This window comes from Triturus cristatus, chromosome 2_2 (assembly GCF_964204655.1).
Source record: "Triturus cristatus chromosome 2_2, aTriCri1.1, whole genome shotgun sequence".
Taxonomy (NCBI): domain Eukaryota; kingdom Metazoa; phylum Chordata; class Amphibia; order Caudata; family Salamandridae; genus Triturus; species Triturus cristatus.
The window spans coordinates 1,114,886,987-1,114,914,534 of record NC_140582.1 but is presented as its reverse complement, the minus strand read 5'-3'; positions in this window follow the sequence as shown (position 1 = coordinate 1,114,914,534).

Sequence of the window (27,548 nt, the reverse complement as noted above, 5' to 3'; positions counted from 1 at the left end):
CACGAGGACCGCCTTAAATAGGTCCTCCAGATGAGGTCCTACCTGCCCCACAAGGACGCTAAAGATGGCGCTGCCAGAGCGCCACTGCCCATCCCAAAATGGCACCCAAAGTCGGAGCGCTACTATGCCAAACCACACGGGAGCCCGGACCCGCTAAAAGAGCGGTGATTCACCAGTTTTATATGGAGTAAGGGGGAACTCCTGTCTAACAGCAGAGATAGAGAGACATCGAAAAACACACTTAATAAAAACAGTAAGTAGAAAATAAAACGCGCTAGCAAACTGCGCGAGCGTGCCTTGAAGAGCCGCCCCTCCGGGCAAATGTAACCAAACCAAACCAAACCATGGGTGTGTTCCCAGTCTGTGTCGGTGTTCCCCCTCCTGTTTTCCTTCAGCCTCTCGGCAATGCGTTCTTTTGCACGACTGCGCAGGTGATACCACCTTTTTTTAATTTGTCATTGGAGCGGTGTGTGACCCCAACAGCATTTACTTTATTTTGACAATTTCCCAAACAGCTTGTCATGGCGTATTACCACATCCTCAATTAGTGTCTCTATTTCCTTCTCAAAAAATGTCATTTTCTGCTTCGTGGCAGTTTGGCTGTCTTCTGCTGTGGTTGCACCCATTTTGGACAAGGGACAGGTGTTGTTCGAAGGTTTTATTTCACTCTTGTTCAGCTCCTGCAGTCAGCTCCCTCCTCTCACTGTGCACTGAATGAGGCATGGGCTTCTGGCATCCTGGTTGTGATGTCATCAATATGCATCGACCGTGCGACTTCGCTATATGCAATTTTTCTAATAGGGATTTCGCAACTTGCGATATCGCAAACTGTGATATCGCAAACTGCGATTGCGATTTCCTGCGATTCACTATAAATTCGCAGTATTTTTGTTGCATTGCTCTTAGTGATTCCTTATTTGCGATTCCTTCTTTCTCACAAATAAGAAATCGTACATTTTTGATATGATGCATGTGCCTGTATGATTCCTCAGTAATTTGTTTCATGTCTAGGATTTGTTTTTTGTTATATATTGATCCAAATCTTATAGTTCATCATTTGGAATAGGTGTTCGCACTTATGATTTGAAGGTCTAGTTTGTGTATAACATTAATACCCTCAATCATAGGGCCAGATTCACAGAATTAACTTAAGACTAAATACTAAACTTACTACTTTGTGGTATTCACAGAATGCACTTACTACTTTTGGTATTCACAGAATGCACTTACTACTTATGGTATTCACAGAATGGATTTACGACTACTAACTTTACGTCCGCACTCGGGCCGGAAATTCCAGCCTGGAGGCGGAGCTTCTGGTCCGGAGGCGGGGTTCCGGGCCGGAGGCGGAGCTTCCGGGCCGGAGGTGGGGATTCTGGCCGGTGGCGGAGATTTAGCCATGGCCGAAATCTCCGCCTCCGGCCCGGAAGCCCCACCTCCGGCCCAGAAGCTCCGCCTCCGGGCCGGAATTTCCGGCCCGAGTGCAGACGTAAAGTTAGTAGTCGTAAATCCATTCTGTGAATACCATAAGTAGTAAGTGCATTCTGTGAATCGGGCCCACAGTGTTTTGTTGTAAACCTTATGTATTCCTTCATGATTTATTTATATTACATTTGTTTACAGTTTGAAAAGTACATTCCCATGTTGCGATATTGTTTTCCTTTTTCTTTTTTGACAGATTTATTGTACTTTGAAGTGATGCATTTATATTCAGATTAATCAATAGTCAGTCGCCAAGAGGGACTTGACAAATAACTGACTGTTTATAATTATTTCTTCTGAGTTTGTTGAACGAAATCCCTTGGAGGCACAGAACAGAAAAGAAGCAAACCACTGTATGACAGTCCCATGTTTTCCTGCACACTGTGACAGGGTGTTTAGGAGGATGTCAGAGTTGACAGTATCAAAGGTAGTCGAGAGGACTAGAAGGCAGACCTGGCCCTCAACCATAGATCTATGAAGTCATCTATAATATTCAGTAGTGCAGTCTCTGTAGTGCAGCTTTTCCTGAACCCAGATTGGAAGATATTGCGGAGGTTGTATTTTTCAATGTGGCTGATGAGTTATTCAAGCACTCATTTTTCAACCATTTTGGCAAAGAGAGGGAGGTTATTTAGGTCTATAGTTGATTTTGTCATTCTGGTCAGCGTCTGCATTTTTGATGAGGGGGGTGACCTGGCAGTGTTTGAGGGAAACCGGCATGGAGCTGGTAGATAAGGAGGAGTTAATGGTTTTGGTCCATGAAGAAGGGATTATGTGGCTGAGATTTTTGACAAGCACAGCAGGTAGGGGAGTCAGAGATGTGTGATGTTGACTTCATGCAAGTGAGTAATTTGAGGACTTCTTATTCAGAGCTATAGTCAAATTAAGTCCAAGTTGTATCATTTTTCAATTACAAGGGGTTGAGGTTGCTGTTCAGGGTTGCTGAGTGGGGGGGATTGGGAAGACAGCCATTAGTCGGTGGTAAAACCTTGGATGGCCCTTGTTGCAAGGGGGGTATTCTTGGTATAGGGCAGGACAAGAGAGAGTTTAATGTAAGCTATTTTTTCAGAGAAGAATGTTTGATGATGTTAAAAAGGTCTTTAGGTCTGTTCCAAAACTGATCAAGTTGGGCTCGGAAGAAGGAGGATTTTTCTGTGAAGGTGTTTTTTGTATTTTAGGCGTTCAGCTTGGAGGATTGAGAGATGAGTTAGCAAAGGATATGGTCTCCAGTTTCTTTCAGCCAATTGGAGTTGTCACCTCTATTTGTGGAGGTATTTTTTAAACCAGGATCTCAAAGGTATACCCCTTGAATTTTTGAGTTTCATAGGGGGCGACTGTGTTAAGGAATTTAGCCATTTTGGTGTTCTAGTGGGTGGTGAGGTCATCAGCGGAGGTGAGGTCGTGTGGAGGTAGAATTTGGGAACTGAGTAGTACTTCTAACTCTTCCTGGGGGATTCGATATGTGTTTCTTAGCCAATGCTTGGGATGGATTGTTTGGGTGCGGGCCTTAAGTTGAAAGATATAGAGAATGGAAAGGATTAGGTGGTGGTCACTCCATTCGGAGGGTAGGATAGTGTGGAGGGATAAGGTGTTATCTTTAGAGATGATTGCGTCCAGCGTAGAAACCTTAATGTGAGTTTTGCTTATTTCAGTGTTGAGTGAGATCATTTGCTTCCAGGAGGTTGGATAGTGCATGTACTAATGGATCTACGGCATTGTTCAGGTGTAGGGTTACGTCTCCTAGTATAATGTCTGCCTTGCCTTTTGGAGGGTTTTGCAATATTGGGTCTGTTAAACCTTCAAGGAATTGAGGGTTTTCACCTGCCTTGTGATAGCTGACGTGAAATGTGATGGGGTTGGGGACTTATGAGAGATGAACTCCTTAATATTCAAATGTAGGGTATTTGGTACTGTGGTAGGTAGTTAAGGAAATATAATTTTTGTATGGGATGGCTAATCCACCAGCCCTGCAATCCTTGCAGTCTCAATGAATGATTGAGATGCCCGGTGGGGTGTGGAGACCCATGAAAGGAGAAGAATGGTCATTCAGACGACATATTTTAGATGTCAATATTGTGTTGTAGGATAGTTTCAGCTATTTCAGTAGCATGCTTAGCTGCTGACCGACAGCTTAGTAGCATGCAGTAAAGCGTAGGTAATGATCCCAGACCAGTCTGACTGGGTTGAATGGTAGTTAGTGAGGCACGCAGCGTGGGAGGGTGAGTGGTGCTCTGCACCCTACACATGCCTAGGGTTACCAAAATCTTGCAGTGGTGGGTTTGGCTAGCAGCATTTTCATAAGTGTTACTCAACATTTGTGCTTCCCACTGCAATATCCTAGTCATGATATGTCTAGGTCTGAGGTGATGATGAATGTAGGGGATAGTTTGCCTAGGGGTGAAGGATGGGGGTTCAGCGTGCATTTGCATTTGTGATTTGTGTTCACCATAGATACTTGAGTTTGGGGCAGGATGGAGCTCATCTTTCCCTCCTTACGTTGTGAAGAAATTTCATTCAGAATAGTGTTGATTTTGAGATGTAGACAGGCTAATATAGGGATCCAATTGGGAGGCGGTTGGATCTGAGCTGGGGAGTGGAGTATGCTTGATCTCGTCAGAGTTTGGGGTAGAGGCTTAGACAATATCCAGCCTGCTAAGGTTGATGGGTTTGGGTGCGATAGATCAATTAGGTTGGGCAGTGGAGGCATGCCATGGAAAGAGGGAAAGTAATTCTGCTAGCAAAACCAAAGCTACAGGGCGCCTGGTAATGGAGGAAACTGTAGGGAGGGTAGAGACAGCGTGAGGGGTATTGTCAGTGGAACATTCAGCTAGTAGGGGTGTGTCTGCATGGGTGAGTTCTCATGGAGAGGTTGGAGGGTGGTGGTGGTGGCATGGAGGCGCACAGTGCAAGAAAGTGGTAATCGAAAATGGAAACGTTTTGTTCAGAGTCTTCGAATAAGATCTACCCATTTATATAAATATTTATGGACATGGAGGTCTAGAGGCCCAGTACATTTCCTGCACTAGAGTGTGCACTACTGTGGTGCTTGCTGTCATTTTATAAGGTCGCCCTGCCATGCAGGCTGCTTCTAAATGGTAATTATATGCAAATTTGACTTTGGAATTAAAGGCACTTCCAAAGTTAGGAAACCACCCTATTTGGACATACATATTGCCCTTAAGGTCTCCTCTAGGTCCTCCACAGGCAGGGTGACATGTAAATATAAGCAGGGAGATTATAAAATATGTTTTATAAGCTCTTGTGAGAAAAAACTGTCAAATTATGTTTCCCCATTGTAAATAATGAGCTCCATAGGCTAACATTGGAATATTTCATTTAATCTTAAATATTGACATGAACAAGCTACAAATGTCATTTAAGGACTTAAAATGATTATTATGATAAATCCAACAACTTGCCACTGTTAGACTTACAATAACTATCACAGAAAAAAAGTTATGAAATGTTCTTTTCTGTAAGTCAAAATCCAGCCTTCCAGCTGCCCTCTCCTGATTGGCTAGACTCTGCCAGGCTGAGCCAAGCTGTCTTAATGAGGTGTGAAGTAGCCTGCTGGAGAGACAGGGGATTTCCTATGAGAGGAGCTACAGGCAGGAAGGGGAGTAGAGTGACCAAACTGGACTTCCAAAAGAGAATGACACTTTGGGCCTGCACAGGCTCACCCCTACATCCTGTAACCCCAGCCACACAGGAGCCCCTGTAATTAGATTAGGGAAGGGGAGTGTTAGGATATCATAGCCATGCCAGTGGGGTGACTTAGCCTGACCTAACCTCCAAGCAGAAACTTTCTCTATGTTGGATTTTGAAAGAATAGTGCTTCTGTGAAAGAAGAGCTTGCATGGCAACTCAGATCTGCTGCCTGAAACTACAAGGAGAAGAAAGACTGCCCTGCTGAAATCCTGGTCTGCACCCAAATGGTTTGCACTTTGAAGGACTGCACCGGATGCTCACTTGGAACTACAGCCCTAAGAACTTTACTTTGCTTCATGGAATATTAAGGAGTGGACTCCCTGAAGCTACAGTTTTACCGAGCTCACCTACATCACCTCCACAAAGACATTCCCATCCTGGAGTGCGTCCAGTGGACTTTAAAGGATTTGGCCAAGTGCATTGTGGGAATTGTAGTCCCAAAATACCATGGACCATCTCAGAGATTCTTGAGCCCTGGATTGGTGTTGTGGACACTTTGAACCCTCAGGAAGGACCTCCAGGAAGAAGTTCCAGAAGGTTGGAGAAGTTTACAAAAAGGTCAATAAGCGGACCAAGAGCATTTTCAGAGCTGTAGTCCTAGACACCAAGAGGAAAACCAGAGCATCTGAACCCTTGGCTGTTGTGAACCACTTTCCTGCATCAAGCAACATGTCTGGGAGTAAGTATAAAGAACTCTTGGCTTTGTACCGGTCCAGCACAACCGTTTTTTAAGCCTTGGAGCTCTATTTGCTGCTAAGTGCTAGTTTTACTTTTAATCCTTAAAAATTCGATTTCTGGGACCCTACATTGGATTTCTGTCATATTGGTGTCTATTTGTGCATGAACATACAGCCTATTTTTATTAACTGGTGTTGTATTTTTATTGTGTGTTGTGTCTTACTTATTTAATGTATTTCTGTTTTTAAATTCTTTACAACTGTCTCCTAAGTTACTCCTGCTTGCTCATTGCCATGTACTCAGGGTCGAGCAAAGGAATAATGTATTGAGAACTTGAAAAGCCCCTATTACTAGTGGTAAGTCACTACTTGTCGCTACTAATAATCTACTTTCCAACAGTGATTTTATGGAATGAACTATGTGAGCTTAATAACAACTAAAAGTATGGTGAGGGATTAAACACCTCAATCCAGATAAAGACCTTTTACTTATAACTCAGTCTCCTGTGCTATCGTGAGCAGAATGTGGCAATTGTCTGCATTGTGGATTACTCATAGGCCATGCAACTCCTTTCAAACCAAAACTTAAGGCAGCACTTAGACTTCTTTCTGGGAATAAGAAATGCTACACATCACATTGTTGTCCACTCCTCATAAATGGCTGCAAATAGAAGCTAGAAGCCAGTACATACTATTCTGCATGACTAACGAAGCACACTGTTAGAAGACATCAGACTTTGCATCTCAGGTGGCCAATCTTCCAGCCAGAGCTCAGACAACTTGCTGCTTCTGTTTTAAATAAAAGCTTTCAAGGTGGAAAACACTCAGAATGAAGCACAGCATTCCCAATTGTTAGACCTGGCATCCTTAGTATGATTTACCCTGACTTTTTGCCTTCTAACCTCCTGTTTTTGCAGACTTTGTTTTTTCTGGCTGTAGGAATCTGGACACTTTAGCACATCTAACCAGTGCTAATGGGCATGTGCTCTTTACTTAAAACATGGTAACTTTGGTTTATCCACAATTGGCATATTTGATTTACAAGTCTCTAGTTAAGCGCACTACATGTGTCCAAACCCTGTAAATCAAATGCTACTAGTGGGCCTGCATCATTAATAGTGCCACCCACTTAAGTAGTTCTTTAAACACTGCAGAACATGTGTGAACAGTTTTAAACTGCTACAGCAACCTGGTAGAATAAGCCTTTTCCAAGGCTGAAACCTTCATTTTAATTACATAAAAGTCACCCCTACATTAGGCTTGGTGCAGTGCATTTAAAAGGTTGGACATATACTTTCAAGGTTTACATGTCCTGGTAGTGAAAAACTCTTAAATGTGTTTTTCACTACGGCAAGGCATGTCTCTCCCATAGGAAATCATTGCCTGATTACATTTGATTTCCAAATGGGAAGAGATAAAAGGTTCATATTTGTTGTCTCTGGAATCCTAATTTTAAATCCTAACTTATGGTGAAGTCAAATTCTAGATAACAATTCTGAAAATGGCTCTTTTAGAATGTTGACATTTCATTTTCTTGCCTTAGCCATTTAGTGCCTGCAGCCTGTCTCTGGTCACAGGTCTGGGTGCAGTTGGCAGTAGGACGTTGTGTATTCCTCCTAGACAGACATGCACAATGGGAGCTTAGGTGTGACTGGATTGGTCATCACTGGCAGGATGGGAGGGTGGAGCTGGGCACAGCCCCACACACACTTAAATAGGTTGTGCCCACACAAAGAGCTGCAAACCCCCTGTAGTTAGACTGGAGCCAGGTTAGGAAAGGCCAGGCATCTGTGCACTACAAAATCATGCTTCTAGAAATGTCTCCCCACTTTGAAGGCACAACTGTGTATAAAAAAGGACCTCAGATGCCAACTCTTCAGTACATTTCTGGACCTGTGGATACACTGCCAGGAATAAGGACAACAGTGCTGCTACAAGCACCGCCACTCTGCTGGACTGGTGTTCTAAAGAACTGTTGCCTTACAGTGCCGACCTGCTGCCCTCTTGCCAGGGGAAGAAAAACTGGACCTGCAACTTCATCTTGAATTCAGGATGTCAGAGTGGTTCAGAGGGCAAGTCTGCTGGCCACCTAATCTGAGCCTCAGGGCCAGAAAAGGGACCCTAAAAAAATCTCCTTGACCAAGCTGCAGGGATTGCCTTACTCTCAAGTGGTGCCTTTCAGATCCTGGACCATCGGTGTGGCTCACAGGCTCTTTAAATCAATCTTTTGGGCTCTTTGCCATTGTGAACGTGTTCACTGTGGAACTGCACCACTCACCTTGAGATTGAGCGTGGGCCAAACACAGTCCATCTCTTCGCACAGCAAGCATCCATTGCCCGCAGAGGACCACAACCACGAAGCTCAAGCTTACCCATCCACAATGCTGAACACCACCCATGATACTCTCCTTGTGCCCTGTGACCTTCTCCAATGCAAATAGGACTCCTGACACAAAACTTGAGAAGGTAAAACCTCAGTGGGACTATTCCAAGAATGTATCCGACCCACTCTCCTTGGCGGTCAGCCTGAACCTTTGACTTTGACCCAGTCCAGCATGTCCAATAGCTGTGGTTGATGCTTTCTGCTTTTAGGAGGTATTTTACAGTTTATTCTTTTTAAATTCATAACTCCGATTCTACCGGTTGGATTTTTGTCATTTTAGTCTTGTTTTATATCTTGAAATGAGCTCTATTTTTCTAAATTGGTGTGGCATCTTTTAGTATAGTATTTTCACTAGTTTGCTGTTTGAAGTGTTGCACAGTTACTGTACACATGGCCTCATAATTAAGCTTGACTGCTCTGTGCCAAGCTACCAGTGGGTTGAGCACAGGTTAAATTGGGTTTTGGTTGTGCGTTACCCCAAACAGGATTGTGGCTGCTGGATGACAAGGGCCAGGGCCGGCTTTAGCGCTGGTGTCGCCCAGTGCGACAATGTTAGTTGGCGCCCCCCAAAATGACCACCTCGACCACCGATTCACTCACTAGCACCCTTTAACAGTGACCATGTCTCCATAACCACTCTCTCTCAGATGCACTGAATTAGTTGTATAGCGCCACTCATACCAGTACAGGATGTCAGAGCACTTTGCATCACACACACATTACACAGAGACAATCAAACATACGTGTGTAATCAGCTTATAGGAAATGTTACATAAGCCAAAGGACTAAAAGTGTAGGAGTAACATGTCATCCATACTGGTAGGCCATATAGTTTAGGAGTGCTTGGTGTGGAGAAGCACAAACTCAGAGTCGGGGGAAAAAAGAAACAGCCTAGTGGGGAGTTCTTTTTAATAAGAAGAATCAGTTTCTACCCAAATTAACCCTTTTTGCAACATTAATCAATGCTCTAATGTATACTTTGCAGTGTGTATGCAGCTCTATGATGAAAGTTAATACCTCACTGTTCTATATTAGGACTTAAAGTTATCAATTGCATGGAACAAAAGGATGTCTCTTTTAAAAGCAGTAACCTGCTCATCTATTTACATTAAATGCACTCTATAATCTACATGGTACACGTTCTTTGCAGCAGGCATATTAACCTTCTGCACTACCTTCACATAAGTCCAAACATCAACTATGCAAAACTCCAATCTCTCTCCAGGAAGAACATTAATCACAGGAGTTAACTTGACATTTTTGTGAGGCCTTGTGATCGCCCGAGGAAAGGTGCTTTCAAAACATAATAAACTTGCAAACAGGACGCCCCCAGGAAGCCAGCACCCGGTGCGGTGCCACCGGTCGCACCGCCCTAGAGCCAGCCCTGACAAGAGCTCACACCTAGTCAACTGTGGAAATATGGATTTTTCTGATCAGTTATGTCCCCTATCTTGGACCCCAACGGTTCCATGTATGAATCACAAGTACATGTATGTTCCCTCCAGTTCCAGTTATGAAGACGCAAATACATGTGCGTCCACCGTCAACCTGTCCTCTGTCAGATCCGCCATGAATAGGCTGGATATTCCATTCCTAAGTATGAAAGGCCACCGGCTTTATATGGTTCACTTATGCCATTCTACATTCCAGGCAAGTAGGCCCTGATTCTGTCATCAAACTCTTCTTGCCTTCTGCCTCTGAAAGCTCCAGTCTGAGCCTGCAACTGTGACCATGAACTTTGCCTCATTCTCTGCGCGGCTCACGAAGCCTGACATCAGCCTGCTGCCTGCCAAAAACTGTATTTCACCTTCGAAATTATCTGCTCCGTTCCCTGCCCGATGCATTCCTGTCTAGTAGTTTAAGTAAACATTCTTCCAGCTACCGAGCAAAGGCTCGGCTTCTCTGTCTTTATGAAAGTAATTCATAGCCCTATTGCTATGGAAGATTTCCGCCCTCGCATCTAGTGTAGACACTTAGACGCTTGTACACGCACTAATGGTCAGTATAGTCAGTATAGAATAAGATTCTACTCGAAGAGACCTCCCTTTGTGGATAACATAATTCTTTAAACATAGGATGTTAGATATGATTTGGGATTAGGTTGACTTGACCCCCCAGACTTCTTGTCTCCACATGTAGAGCTAAATGTCAAGTCCCCTTCACCCCCTAGTTGCACGTCAATCACACGTCATGCTGCTGCGCGCGCATCTATGCCAAGTATAATCTTATAGATCCACCTATATATGACATCATAACCAATTATGTTCCTTTTTACTCCTCATTACGCCCATTTTCGGTTACGCATGTGAATCGTCATCTTCCTTATCAATTGTTACGCCTACCGCATTCGCTTCATTGTAATGTATGTTCTATAAAAGTCATTCCTTGTCAATAATGTATGTACTTCACTTCCTGAACCTCCGTGGTGATGGAACTTGGAGCAACCGATTATAATCGACCATTGGAATAAAGCCCATTCCGAACCTCTAATACCACGGATTCTGCCTCTTATTTACTGAGCTATTTTATTATGTTTCTGTATCAAATTAAGTCCCGGTAATTAAATTATTTACCACATGAATGGCGCCCGAACAGGGACACTTTCTCATCTCACGCGCCGGCGGTGAGTTGCAGGCCCGGTCTCCTGCCACAGCTGGACGGACAATAACGCGTACCAGCAGGATTTCCTGTATCTCCCTCCGGTCAAGCGGGGGCGACTGAGGCTGCGATCAACACCCAGACGAGGCGGTGAGAAGTGCGAAGTATCCCGACCAGAGCCTAGCTGAGAGAGCAAGATCCGAGGTATACAGAGGCCCACCAGTTCCCGAAGTCCGAAGTCGAGTCCAGTTTCCGACGAGTCGAGTCGAGTCCAGTCCGGTTCAAGTTCAGTTCAGTTTCCGAGGCCTTCCGTTTCCGAAGCTACCCGGTGAGTACCATTACTGGGGAGGCATTCTGACGTGCACATAGGTTGTGCCGGTCAAGACGGGTTTGGGTACACAAATCCGGTCTGCACTGTTTCAGCAGTGTATCTGTACTGTTTAGCAGTATATCTAGTATATCAAGTATATAAATTCAGAATAAATCAGTTAAAGTCGAGTATTATGTTTTAGTGATTAAGTTTTCTTTAGACCGTCATCATTATTGACTGTTCAGGTAAATGTTAAATGTTAAATGTTTTAAGTACGTTCTGCATATGGTGGTGTGAATGACTGTTCATTATCGTGTTTACTGTATTAAGTTTGTTCAAAATCAAGTATCAGATCAGTTCTCAATATGCCGCTCTTTTCGAAACTAAGACAGATCACAACAAGAAAAGGGGTACTCGAAGAAGCCGTTCCTATTCCTCCTAGGGACACTCCAGGGTACTTCATGTATCATAAACATGGCTTAGACGCTATATTATTTCTTGATTTATGGGTAGACTACACCAAGGAATTACCAGAAAGCCAGAGGTGGCCCACAGCGGGAACCTGGGATGCAGAGTGCATCATGAAAGTAGAGGAAGAGTTATGGAAAAGGAAAGTCAGACAGTCACAGAAAGACGCCGTTGAGTTATGGCGTAAAGAATCTCATAGACGTACAGAAAAAGCACTCCGACAGGAAGAAAAGAATAAAGAGAGTTCAAATAAAGCTCGAGAAAATTTATTAATTGAAGAAGGTATCCGAGTGAAATCAGAACAAGTAGACAGACAAAGAAATGCCCTTATGAATGGTATGTATCCCCTTCTGGCCGAAGGATTACCTAAGGCTACTCCAGAGATACCGAAAGACTTGCCACCCCCATTATTCCCAATAAAGGTACATCCTAAGGGGCATCCTAGAACCGCAGAAGATGTTTTTCTTTCCTCATATTTAGATGACGCAGCTCCCGAGTATGCTAATTCCGCCCCACATAGACCGCCTGCCAGGGAGGTTCAACGCCAAGACCCAGTACCGGTATCTCTACAGCAACAAATTCCGGCAAGCACATCTGTTCCTACAGCTACTTCTATAGCTGTGTCCACACCTATAGTTGCTGTGTCGCGTTCAACGAATTCTTTCACACCCGACACCCCAGATGGGGCTACGGGAGGTACTAGCAACATTTTTTCTACGCCACCCAGAATAAATAAACTTACCTTTCAAGAGTCAGCACATTCACGTACCCCCAAACTCATAAATGCCCGTACGCTTAAGGAACTTCTTGTAGATTGTAGATATGACCCTGTGCCCGGCAAATAGGACGAAATGATCATGGCATCATTGCGTATCAGGCGAGCCGCAGTGTATTTAGGGAAGTTACCAGGAATGACTGCGCATCTAGATAATATATATCATTTTGTTCAAACAGGGCGAGATTCTGAAAGTATTAACAGAGCTATGGAATACCAGAAAGTGGAGATACAGGGGGAACTGTTACGTTTCCTCATAAATTGTGTGATCAGAAATCAAGACCGACCGGGGGTAGACCCGGAAGCAATGCAAATTCTTACCAGATGGAGCCAGAATATATCAGAAGGTAGACATGATAAGCAAAATTGTATAATAGCCATGTGCCGAAAGATCCGTAAAGAAATAGAACGCCTACACGAAGAAAGATTAGCGGTAGACCAGTTCGAACAAAGCGAGGAGGAAGGATCAGGACTGCCCGCAGGACAGTCAGACACCATAGCCTATGTAGGTAGAGGAAGATCTTGTAATAGTAATAGATGTCTTATTGACCCGATACGTCCGATATGTCCAGATAATAACAGGAATTTCCAAATACCTATAATTAATATAAGGTCTAACGAGCATTCGTTCCAAGCCGCCGACAAATTACTCCGAGAACGAAGGGGTTATCATTTTCTCGATTCTATGGATGAACAAGATTTAGCTAGGTCAGCTGTCCATTGGGTGGACAGTCCCGGAAAATATAGTGATGATACAGTAGCACGCACATTTTTGAATCTCACCCCAGATGAACAGCGTTTAGCTGGGATTTATATGATTCAACAACTCCTTATACTATATCAGAGTCAGCATTCGGACCCTGGTCCCTTACCTGACATATTGACTGAATTGCTCATGAATAGATGGAGAGGTTCAGGTACTAAATTAATTAAAGAAATTCTAGAATCAAGAAAGCAGTATATTCTTTTTGTATGTTCAGAACGTGTCTCATTGCCCATCAAGGAAAGAACCACGTATTACATGGATAGACAGAATCCCTTACGAGAAGTGCACCCAATAAAAGGCGAGGACAATGAGTTTAAACGCGTATTTGTATATACGCCCATATCGAAAATAGAATTGTTAGAAATGAAGAAAGTGGTACCCAGTCATGACAAAGATCCAGCGGGTTTTCACCGAGAAATTAAAGACATGTTACTCATGGGAGAGTATACCTATCCCGACATTATGACAATATTAAAGGTATTGATGCCTGCTGGCATTTATGAGAAACTCAGGGAAAAAGAGTGGGAGGTAGGAGACCAAAAGATAGAATGGTCAGTATTAGAAGCGGAAGAAAAGGCCCGAACTGCAGGAGCAGGACTTGGGGATAAAACTAAAGCACTACCAGGTTTATTAGTACAGGTACTGCCACGTTTATTAACTACAAAAAAGGAAGATTGGGGTACAATTTCAGCCTGTAAGCAGAAGCAAGATGAAGACACTAGTGATTACTATGCCCGATTTGAAAAATGTTTTGGTATAAATAGTGGCATAAAAGCAAGTAGCGAATCATACCCGCATCTGTTTGTAACAAAATTAGTAGAAAATGCCCTGCCCCAAGTAAAGAATAGAGTATTAAAATTCGAGAGTACCTGGCAAGGTAACACTCCATCACAAATGTTACAAATGTTACAGTACCATCACAATAGAATTAGAGAGGAACAAGAACATGAACACAGACGCATGAAAGACACGAAAATGAAAATGCTAGTTTCCCAGACAGTTCCAGCTGAAGGACATAAAAAGGGTACGACACATTCCAGTGATTCAACAGGACCTGTAAAAGGGACATGCAACTATTGTAAAAAGCCAGGTCATTACGTACACGATTGTCCAGTTTTGAAACATAATATAGCCATAGGTAATACAAAAGAAAGACCACGGCCACCTAGACAGGATCAGAATGAACAAGGAGCCCCGCAGCATGCACAGTCCATGCCAGCTCCACCACAGTCTATACAGTTTGTGCCAGCTGCACCAGCGCTGCCCGTTGCTGCCACACAAACCACGACACGACAACTGTACCAGACCGCACAGTACGACTATCCTGATTACCAACGATACGCATGAACCAGCCTAGAGAGGGAAGTTGACTTACCCCTTATCGAGATCCCTGTAGATCAAGAAGGACCTTATGTACATAGTGAATTATTAGGCCAAGACAGAAATTTTTTACTCGATACAGGGGCAAGTCGAACAACCATAAAACGTAGTGAAGTTCCAGGGGCACCCCTCTCAGGCTCACAGAATATTTCCCTTGGTTTTTCAGGAAAACCTATTGTTAATGAAGTGTCACAGCCTCTTCCACTTACGATAGGACCTTTGACCCGAACTACAGATTTATTGCTTACTAAATCATGTCCAGAAAACTTGTTAGGAATAAAAACACTGAAAGCTCTAGGAGCTATAATATGTTGTTCTCCGGAAGGAGTAAGATTGTTTTTACGTGATTTTAAAGGTCACTATGTGTCTAGAGACATGGATCCCCGACTGCAGACTTTACCTGCACATCTATGGGCACAAGGCCCTACTGATGTTGGTTGCATGAATATTACACCATATCGAGTCACACTAAAGGCAGGAGTGGTACTACCACGAATGCGACAATACAAGTTACCACCAGATGCTGTAGTGGCTTTACTACAAATCATTGACGAGCTCATTGCCCAAGGAGTAGTTGTGGAAACAGACTCCAATGTATGTAATTCACCGATAATTCCGATTCTTAAACGAACAGATCCAAAGGCCCCGCCAGTATATCGATTGGTTATTGATCTGCGCGAATTAAACAAATGCATTGTGCCACAATTTCCTGTGGTCCCAGATATCTCGTCATTACTGACAGCTATTGATTCCGAAGCAACATTCTTTACTGTAATTGATCTCAAGAATGCCTTTTTCAGCGTCCCAATAGATCCGGAAAGCCAATATTTGTTCGGATTTAGTTTAAATGGACGTAGCTTTAAATTCTCACGCGCACCTCAAGGATTTACAGAAAGCCCCAGCATCTATAGCCAAGCACTGAAACGAGAACTCGACAGTATCCACATGCCAGTTAACACTGCTCTGCTTCAATATGTCGATGATCTGCTGATCACCGCGAGAAGCGAACCCGAATGTGAGAAAGCATCACTGACAGTTTTACAATTTCTAGCCGAAAAGGGGCACAAGGTGTCCCCTTCTAAGCTGCAATTCTGTGTCCAGCGAGTTGTTTATCTTGGACACTCGCTGTCCAAGGAGGGAAGGCAGCTTACACCCGACCGCATTCAGTTAATAGCTAACATGCCAATACCCAAGACACAAAAGGAGGTACGGGCTTTCATAGGCCTCACTTCATATTGTAGGCAGTGGATCCCTCAGTATGCATTTCTAGCAAAACCACTCATTCAGTTGACAACACAGGAGGCAGCCACATCGACTGTTCTCCCTTGGACTCAGGAACATACACAAGCTTTTGAAAGCCTAAAGAAAGCTTTATGTCAAGCACCTGTTTTAGCAACACCATGTTACAGTAAACAGTTTACACTTTTCGTTACAGAACGCGAAGGTACTGCCTTGTCAGTACTCACACAGGAACAAGCAGGAGCACACAAACCATGTGCTTATTTTTCTAGTACATTAGATCCCGTAGCTCAGGCTTTGCCTGCGTGCCTGAAATCAGTGGCAGCGACAGCTTTAGCAATAAGACAGAGCGACGCCATAGTGTTAGGACATCCATTGACAGTTCAAGTACCACATGCAGTAGAGGTTCTTGTAAATAGAACGCAAACACAACACTTGACTATTGCGCGACTCACTGGGTACGAACTAACATTGTTTCAGCCACATATAGAAATCAGACGTTGTAACACATTGAATCCTGCCACACTTTTACCTGTAATCGGAACAGACCCACTAGCCCATGACTGTATTGAAGTTATTACAATAACGACGAAACCTAGACAAGACTTAACCGATGTTCCATTGTCAGACCCAGACCTGACATTGTATGTAGATGGTTCATGTATGAGAACAAGTACAGGAGAGTTAGTGGCTGCTTACGCAGTCACAACAGACACTGAAATAATTGAAACTGATCGCATAAATACCTTGTCAGCTCAAGCCGCAGAGCTTATCGCTCTGACACAAGCCTGTATTCAAGCCACAAATAAAAAAGTCAACATATACACTGATTCACGTTATGCATTCGGAGTTGTACATGACTTCGGCGTGCTGTGGCGAGAGAGAGGTTATTTAACTTCCCACGGTGCCCACATTCAGCACGGACCCCTCATTCATGCCTTATTAGATGCAATACATCTACCCACTGCAATATCAATTATGAAATGTAAGGCTCATACGAAAGTTACTGATATCATTTCTCAAGGCAATGATCTAGCCGACAGAACAGCTAAACAGACTGCTCAAACTCAAACCTCCGACATGACAAAGACAATAGTCCCGATGCCGACACATTGTATGACAGTTAAAGATCCTACTCTTGACGTAATTGACATACAGACACATGCTACACCAGACGAAATAAAGAAATGGACTGAATTAGGAGGGATCCAAACGGACCAAGGATGGATGATGAAGGAAAAGTCTGTGTGGTTCCTTCCTGATTCAATGGTCCAAGTTATAATTAACACTATACATAGTCCAGCACATCTAGGAGAAAAAGCTATGCTAGACAGCATTCAACACATTTGGTTCAATAAACATTTGCGAGCAGCAGCCAAACAAAAAGTTCGTACCTGTATGATCTGTTGCCAGTTCAACCCAGGAAAAAGCGTTCCCGTAGAACAGGGTGGATTTCATCCTCCTGATCACCCTTTTGAAGTACTCTAGATGGATTATATCCAGATGGAACGATGTCGAGGATTCAAATATGTTCTCGTAGTTGTCTGTGCTCTTTCCCGTTGGACGGAGGCATACCCGGTTTCAGATTACACTGCCCCGACTACTGCCAAACAGTTGGTTCGAGAATTCTTCCCACGATACGGTTTACCACGTGTTGTTCACTCAGATAACGGCCAGCCGTTCTCATCCGAATTAATGAAACATGTTTCACTTCTGTTAGGATATCAGTGGAAATTCCACTGTGTCCGACACCCCGAGGCAGCAGGTCTCGTAGAAAGACATAATCAGATACTGAAAATCAGATTGTCCAAAATATGCAGAGAGAAAGGTGTCGACTGGGTAGTAGCGTTACCAGTTGCACTCTTTTACATGAGAATGGTAGCACACTCTCGAACAGGGCTATCCCCGTATGAGGTGATCTTCGGCAGACCACCAAATATGTGGGGGACGCCTATACCACGCAAAATAACTGATATTGACTGTAATATGCTGACAGATTACTTGGCTTCCTTGATGTCTGCACTACAATCTTGTCGTTCACAGGTAGCTGCAGCCTTTCCCGACAACACTGAGGTGAAACCCCATGACGTAGTTCCGGGAGACCTCGTTCTTGTGAGGAATTTTGACCGAAAGACTCAGCTGGAGCCCAGGTGGAAATCACCCAAATTGGTCCTGCTCACCACAAGGACAGCCGTGAAGATTGAAGGCAGAAAAGGATGGGTGCATTCAAGTCATATCAAGAAATTTCATGGACTTCCTTCGGATGTGAATAGCCCACCTCGTGTGTCTTCACCCATTGACTCAAAACTACCTTTGGCTGAGGCCAACAGTCAGGAACTTTATAAAATAAAACTCAGGCCTAGACCGTCGGACGATTTGATTGTTTAAGTCCTCTCCAAGGTGAAGCGGTTGAATCTGTCTCCGACATGTATCCCTTAGACCTGAATCATGGAAAATCGCGAAAAATGTTGAAACGACAGGCGTACTGTAAATCACTGCGTAGTCATTGCATAGTGACATTATTAATCTTGTTTTTCTTAAGTCTTTTAATAATTACTGCAAGTATATTGTTGCACATATATTACCCTATTGCCAGAAATGTTTACAATGTTACTGCTGAACATTCTTTTAGTGAATTACCTCCGCTTGAGTTGTCTTATAGATTTGCGCTGCGCAATAACACGTTTATCAGTATGTTACATCATTCCCATCAGGTTAGCAATGCTACAAATTGTTGGATATGTGGCCGACTCCCTCCCTATCAGAATTATAAAGGAATTCTACCTCTCTTTCCATACCCGTTCACACACAACGGCTCCTGTGGAGCATGGTTTAGTTTAATTAATTCTCTAGATTCGAAATCTGCAGTTTATCAAGATAACTGGGTATGGGGAAATTTGAACCTAGTTTTGCTTAAGGTCTGCTACCCTAACAAGGAGGGACTTCCCCAGAGAACAGGAACTGATCTAGAAAATGAAGTGTATGGATTAGGTAATTTTACGCTTAATCTTATGATCCTAAATGTGGAATCCGAAGCTACTCCAATTTTGCCCGCTATGTCAATATTTCCAGTAAAGGGTGAACTATGTGTAAGGAAAAATGGTTCCATACATATGGGCCATAGTAAATGCACGACTGTAGTAGAATTCAGTGATCAAGGCAAGTCCACATTTAGAGCTTTCCGCCATTCCTATTTCATATGTGGTCAGACGGCATATGTACGTTTGCCTCTAGATTGGGATGGTACTTGCTACATTGGATTCCTTTTGCCACCTGTTTTTCTAGCTCCTCCTGATTATCACAGAAACACTCATTTAGTAAATAATAGAGTAAGGAGAGATCTCCCAATAGTCGATTACACTGAAACAGCGTGGGAAAAATACACAGATTTCAATAAAGGTCTCTTTCCCTATATAGGTACTGTTACTAATAGTAAGCTGATACGTAGATTAACTAGAACCCTTGAAGCAGTAGTGAATGAAACTATTTCCGCTTTAGGCAATTTAACAGAAGAGCAGTCTGCTATGCGGATTGTTGTGCTTCAAAATCGTCTTGTCCTTGACGTCATCCTGGCTGATAGGGGCGGAGCTTGTAGGGTCATCGGATCAAGCTGTTGCATTTTCATACCAGAAAATTCGCCATCTGTATATAAAGCCATAACTCACCTTCATAAGATTGTAAGCCAGATACACCAGAACCCAGGCACCTGGACTTGGTCCGGTTGGTTTTGGAGTGTATTATCTACCTTTGGATGGAAGGTCCTATCTTTCCTAGGTATTGGCCTTCTCATACTATTCAGTTGCTGTCTATGTCTACAATGTGGACCAGCGATCTGTGGTCTGTGTGCCACATCGTGTATTCCACCACCAAGATTTCATTCGTCACGGAAGAAGAAAGAAGAACAAATGATGTTATATGAACAGATCAATGGATTGATGAAGATTGATATCTCTTAACGGGCAAGTAGGGGACAAGGAGGGAATGTGGAAATATGGATTTTTCTGATCAGTTATGTCCCCTATCTTGGACCCCAACGGTTCCATGTATGAATCACAAGTACATGTATGTTCCCTCCAGTTCCAGTTATGAAGACGCAAATACATGTGCGTCTACCGTCAACCTGTCCTCTGTCAGATCCGCCATGAATAGGCTGGATATTCCATTCCTAAGTATGAAAGGCCACCGGCTTTATATGGTTCACTTATGCCATTCTACAGTCCAGGCAAGTAGGCCCTGATTCTGTCATCAAACTCTTCTTGCCTTCTGCCTCTGAAAGCTCCAGTCTGAGCCTGCAACTGTGACCATGAACTTTGCCTCATTCTCTGCGCGGCTCACAAAGCCTGACATCAGCCTGCTGCCTGCCAAAAACTGTATTTCACCTTCGAAATTATCTGCTCCGTTCCCTGCCCGATGCATTCCTGTCTAGTAGTTTAAGTAAACATTCTTCCAGCTACCGAGCAAAGGCTCGGCTTCTCTGTCTTTATGAAAGTAATTCATAGCCCTATTGCTATGGAAGATTTCCGCCCTCGCATCTAGTGTAGACACTTAGACGCTTGTACACGCACTAATGGTCAGTATAGTCAGTATAGAATAAGATTCTACTCGAAGAGACCTCCCTTTGTGGATAACATAGTTCTTTAAACATAGGATGTTAGATATGATTTGGGATTAGGTTGACTTGACCCCCCAGACTTCTTGTCTCCACATGTAGAGCTAAATGTCAAGTCCCCTTCACCCCCTAGTTGCACGTCAATCACACGTCATGCTGCTGCGCGCGCATCTATGCCAAGTATAATCTTATAGATCCACCTATATATGACATCATAACCAATTATGTTCCTTTTTACTCCTCATTACGCCCATTTTCGGTTACGCATGTGAATCGTCATCTTCCTTATCAATTGTTACGCCTACCGCATTCGCTTCATTGTAATGTATGTTCTATAAAAGTCATTTCTTGTCAATAATGTATGTACTTCACTTCCTGAACCTCCGTGGTGATGGAACTTGGAGCAACCGATTATAATCGACCATTGGAATAAAGCCCATTCCGAACCTCTAATACCACGGATTCTGCCTCTTATTTACTGAGCTATTTTATTATGTTTCTGTATCAAATTAAGTCCCGGTAATTAAATTATTTACCACACAACCAACAACCTAATTTCTAATATATATATATTGAAAGAAATACATGTATAACGATTAAATACAGTTGTAAATTAGTTGAAAAAACTGCTTAGCATATAGCATATCTACTTCATATTTAAATTAGTAAATTAGCCTTTGGCAGGCATTGGATTGAGGCATGGATACTGTTATCTGAGCACATTCACAGTTGGAAAAGTATTCTTCCTCTTGAATTCACGTTCTTTATTTTCAGGCCCATGTTTTATTCACCAGTGCATTTCCCTTAACTCCCTTCGCACATTTCCTAGCTACCCTCAAGCTATTTCTTCTTCTCGCAGAGGACTTTTGGCACCTTGTGATAGCCTATCGGTTTTTTCACCTGCTTCTTCATTACAATGGGGGTTTGTTCATTAATAATTGTATTTTGCACACTATCATGTTTACTATTGTGGTAGTCATACCTGTACTGTACTGTATTGAATACATATTGATATTCAAGAAAAACTTCATTTTCGACTATTTATCACTTGATGCAAATAAATGCCTTTGGCTTTCAGACGCAAAGCATGCGATGCTGTGTTTTGTTCCCGGAGCGAAATGAGTGTTACAAAATGCTTTTCCAAAAAGGACTATACATTTTGCAAAAAAGGTGTATTTGGAGGAAATTATTACAAAACATTTACAAAAGCAGAAACAGTATATTCATGAGGAATTGCATCACTCGTTTTTAACAGCTTTTGTCTGCGTTGACCAATATTGTGTTAAAATATTGTAACCTTTGGGCAAGATTGACGAATTTTTCATGCAATGCAGCTGTGCTATTCATTGTGAGTTGTTGGGTCCTGGGGCAAGACATTTTGTGAACTGCCCCCTGTTTGGAAAAACTTAAAAATGATCACTAATGTTCGCTTTAGTGAGTGTGGGAGAGTTGAGAAAAAAGCAGGGAGGGGCAGCAGAGACAAAGGAGTACAATCACTGATTTTGTGAGATGGAGAAAGAAGTAATCCAGAAATATAGAGGAGGAAAGAGATGAAGCAGAGATAAGTGATGAAGAAAGAGAGAGGAGAGGCAAAAAGAGGAGCAATCAAGACATCAATGGGTAGGAGTAATTCATAGGGAGTATGAACTCCTTGAGAAAAAGAAGGGAAGCAGAGCAAGTTGAGAGAGATGACAAAGGAAGAGATATGTGAGGCAGAAAGAGAGGTGGGTAGAAAGGTGGAGAAGGGTGAGCTAGGGATGGATAGAAAGGAGCAGAGGTAGAGGAAGGTAGAGGGAGGTGGAGACAGAGAAAGAGAGAGCTCAAGGAGGAGAGCGGGAGAGCGAGAGAGCCGTCTGACTAGTCCGATCATTTTACCATCTTACCGGCCCCCCTGCCTGGACGGTCGTGGCCCTGGGCAATTGCCCACTCTGACCATGGACAGAAATCATCTTTGTATCGCTGCACTCAAATTTTCACAAAGCCATTTTTAGCAAGATTGGCCTGCTGCTACTGATATTTCAGTGTATTAGTCCAAAATGTTTATTGTATTAATCACAGTGATTACAATAAATAAAAAGTCATTTTTCCACACAAATTAACGTGAGTTTAAAAACTCAGTTGAATATATACTTAGATATGATTACTTAGCATTTTATAAGTTTATTCTGAGAATTTCATTAATTTGGTAATACAATCAAAATTGAAACAGTATCTAGGTCCTTCTGAGACGGGTCTTGAAAAGGTGCCACAAATAGCATCTTCGCAGGGGCACTATTTTCTGGCATATGCATAATAGGTGACTAAGGGCTCCCTCTTTCTACCCACAAAGTCAGCATGTCTTCTTTCCTCGTGGAGACTGATGACACAACCCCTCAAATTCAATGATAGGAATATACAGCAATCGACATTTTAAAATACTTCATTTTTATCGCACCTTTCAAGTTAGAATTGATATAATCCCTTTCAGAAAGAAAAGAGGGGGGCAAATTTCAAGCCCCTTGCGCCACCAGTGCGTCACTTTTCATGATGCACTGGTGACGCATTTCACTGCACCATATTTATAAGGACAGGAAAAGCTGCTCTGCGTGACTTTTCCTGTCCTTGTAAATACGGCCCCTTTGCACGCAACACTTTGCGGGAAAAAGGCATTCCATGGGACCCATATTTATGGGAAAGTAACGTAATGCAGCGTAGCAAGAAAATAATATTTGCTGTGCTGCTTTACAGGGAAAGGTCAGTAATGTCCTATTACTTACCGGTAATGTTCATTACTCCTGGTCCCGTTGTCCTCGTCCCATTCCTCACTAATTGGAGATGACCATCTCCACGACAGAAAAAAAGAAAAGGAGCATGCTGTGATACCCTACCCACTCCCTCCCACTGGGAGTACATAAGCGGTACCAGCCCAGCATGCAGCCTGAAAACACCAAGCCAACAACTGGAAGGGCGGCCGCCAGGGAGGGAGGGGTGTAAGGAATTGGACGAGGACAACGGGACCAGGAGTAATGAAGATTACCGGTAAGTAATAGGACATTACCCCCAGGTCCCTCCTATCCTCGTCCCATTCCTCACTAATTGGAGAATACCAAAGCAGGGAACCCAGCCTTCCGGAACTCCACCAACGCCAAGAGCACCAGACCAAAAAACGGCACCCCACAGGTGCAAAAGGAGCTCACAAGAAGGAGAGGAACGCAGGAAGGAGCACCCAACCAAGCACGCCCTCAACCAGGCGGACATGCAGAGCCAAGCCCCCAAAGGAGCAACCAGAGGGGCCAAAACCAATGGAGAAAAGGAGCCAGGGAGAAACCCCCACGGGTGAAGCCCCCGGACCCAGGCACCACCAGGTAGCCACACACCCAGGGACCAAACAGGCCAACCCAGCCCAACGGCCAAGAGCGGAGGAGAACAGACCGCACAGGGCAGCAGGGCCGAAGGCCCAGGAAGGAAAAAAGCAGAAGCAAAACACGACCAACCACCGGATCACCCCAACGCACCGGGGTAAGCCACCAGCAGAGCCGCAAAGAGGGCAGAACCGGAGAAGCAACCAGGCACACACCCAGAGGAACAGCCAGAAAGAGAAGGGGCCGGGAACCCAAGCAAGGCCCTCCCCGCAAAACAACAGCAGCAACAGGGAAATCAGAGGCCAGAAACCCACAGAAGGACCACGCCAAAGGCCAAGGCAGAGGCCAAGGAAGACCAACGAACCCTAGCCAACAGAGGAGGGAAATCTAGCGACAGGCGAGAAGGCAAGCCCAAACCTCAACAAGCCAGCAAGGAAAACACAAGAGGGGGGAAGGAAACCACAAGCAGAAACCAAACCCCAGCAACCCCGGCAGCAGGCGAGAATTCGCAAACCCAACACTGGCCAGAACCCACCAGGGCCACCAGCAGCACTCCACCGGAGCCAACAGCCCAACAAGGCCAAGGCCCACCAGGACAGAGGAAGGGCCCAACAGCCCCCTCATGCAAAACAAGGGGGAGAGCTCAGCGGAAGGCAGACACCTCGAGCACGGGGCAAGCAAAAGCACCCGGAAGAAGCAAGAAGCGCCCAACGGAGAAAACCGCAGGCAGGCAGGCACCCAGCCCGAACCCACAGAAGGGCCGGAACCAAGGGGCGGAAGAGCGGAGGCAGCCAAAGGAAGCCCAAGAACCACAAGGCAACAGGGACAAGCATCCAGGGCCGACCAGAAGAGGGAAGAGCAACCTGCAAACCCAGGCGCACCCCAAACCAGGAACCTCCAGGGCCAACCAGGGACAGCAGAAGCCAGCAGGGCAGGACGACCGGAGGCCCAGAGGACAGAGAAAAGAGGCCACAAGAACAAGCCAAAAAACCCCAGGATAGACCGCTCAAAGCGAGCCACGGCCCAGCGAGGAACCAAAGCCCACTAGACCAAACAACGGGGCGGGATGCAGGTGCAACAGAAGCCAAGGCCAGCAGGCCAGCAGATGGAAGTAAAAAAACCCCATTTAAGCAAGCACCAAAGGGACAGGCCAACAGCAGACCCACAGGAACCGACCCACAGCCCAGACACCAACCAGCAACAAGCGCCGAGCAAGCAGGAAGCCAGAAGACCAGGGGATACACAAACCATGGAGGAAGGACCGAAAGAACCCCCCCCCCCCAGGCAGAAACCCCCCCAACAGGGGAAACCAGGGCCCAAAAGAGGACTGTGAAGTATGGAGCCAACAGCGCAGCCGGCAGAGGACCCGAAGGACGGGCAGGAGCCCGGGAACGGAGACACCAAGGACTACGGACTGAGGCAGCAAATGGACCAAACGCAACCACCCAAGCACAGAGGACCTGTACGCAGGAACAGGAGCTAGCAAAGAAGCCGCACGAAGGAGGCCCTGGAACCAAACCCTGACCATCCAAGGGGACCAGGCGCACAGGGTGGCTGCAACCAGAAGCAAAGGGGAAGACACACCAGCCAGGGCCGCAAGTGAACTCCCAACCAGGAAAGAACCAGTCAGGAACCCAGCCCATCAGCGAAAGCAGACAAGACCAGGGGCACACAGGGAGGCCAGGCCAGAGCCAAGACAGCTTGACAACCATGGAAGCACCCAGACAACCACAGCACCAGGTACCCCAAAGCGGACCCCCAGCCAGGCTCCACCCAGGCCCGATGCTACACAACCACAGAGACCAGACGAGAGCAAGTGCGCAGGGGCCAGGAAGTCGAACCACGGAACCTGCAGAGGAAGAGGCAGAAACAGCAACCAGCAGGCCACAACAGAACAGACAAGCGAGCAAGCGCGGGGGCAGAGGGCCGCGGGAATCCAGGCAGCCCCCAGAGCACGCAAACCACCGCCGGCGGAACACCCAGCAACACAGGAGCACAACCCAGAAGCAACATGAGCCCCCATCAACCGGTAGCAGCACGCCGACTCCCATCCAGGCAGAAACCAGGGCTGATGCACCACAACATGTGAGAGCAGACGAGAGTAGGCGCCGTACGACCGCATGGCCGCAGGCCAAAAGAACAGCCCACGAGAAAAAGGGGAAGCCGCACCCAACCCCAACAGGATGCCGGCAACGCAAGAGCCGTAAACGGGCCCATGTGAGTCCTCAGGGCCAGAACGTACTGTGGCGCCTAGAACCATCATCCTGCGGACCAAATTGTGCTCCCGAGTAAACAGCGCTGAAACATGCCCCACAAGTACCATCAGCAGAGAGAAAAAATGGGAAAGTTTTCCGCTACTCACGAAGGGGGCAGGAAGAGAGCACCACAAGCTCACTGCCCCCCAACAGATAGCCTATGTGCGCACTAGGAAACTGATGTAAGTAGAGTAGTTGTATTCTGCCCCACGCAGTGACCTAGAGGCATAAGATACTACAACCTCTTCTCCAAAATTCTTTTGCATCAGCACAGCCCCTAAACCTGTGCTGCTAGCATCCACAGCTACTATGCATTCTCCACCAATCTCAAACGGTCTCAAGAAAGGAGCAGAGCTGATATCATTTTTTAGAATTCCAAAGGCTAGATTCTGCTGCTCACCCCAGACGAATTTCGCATTTTTCTTCAATAATTCCCGTAAAGGGAATAGAATTCAGTTAAACCTAGAAAAGATAACAACTGCTCCTTCGTGGTAGGTGCTGGTGCTTTCTGAATGCTACTCACATGGTCTAATTTAGGCTTGATACCTTCACTCGATATTTCATGTCCTAAATATTCAACACTACTTCTCCTGATCTTACATTTAGATAATTTTAGTGTGAGACCTTTCTTTTGTATAGTACCTAGAACCTTTTTTAAATTAGAGTCGTGTTCCTCGAAATCTCTCCCAAAAATTAAGATATCATCTTGAAACGCAATCGCACCAGGACAATCTTCCAACACTTCTTTCATGATCCTCTGAAAGACTGAAGCTGCACTGGCTAACCTAAAGGGCATTCTTAGGAATTGGAACATACCTTTGGGTGTAATAAATGCTGTTAACGATTTGGATTCTTCGTGTAGCACAATCTGGTGGTACGCACTAGCCAAATCCACCGTAGAAAACACACATGCACCTGAGAGGGTTGAGATCAACTAATGTATGTTGGGCAAAGGGTGTCTATCGATCCAGATCTCTGTATTTAAGCTGCGTAAATCAACACACAAACGCAGATCCCCATTGCTTTTGAGAGAAAGAACCACCGGAGAAACCCATGGAGAAGATTCTATTGGTTCAATCACGTTCCTAGACACAAGATCAGCTAATATGTCTTTCAATTTGGTGCGGCAAGCCAAAGGTACATTTCGGACCTTGTGCCTTACTGGTACTGCGGAGTCTTTAAGGATAATTTTATGTTTAAAATTTATGTATTCACCAAGAGTATCTTGAAATACTTTAGGATATGAACTTTTTATGTTTTGAACAAATGCCTCATCATCTGCAGAAATACTATACACAGGTGGCGAGGCATTAGGATCCAATTTGATCCCCAACTCTTGTTGATGCGGCCATCCTAATATGGATACTCCCTTGGTTGCAACATATAATTTACCTTTGCTTTTTTTTCCTTTAAATGCAAAATCTGCCCAAATGAAACCTTCCAGATCAATTTTGTGCCCTGAATAACTACCCGGTTTGATGTCTGGAGGTAACAATTGTTTTCTGTCCCACAATTTTTTAAACAGATCCTTGCCAATGATAGAGTACCGTGCACAAG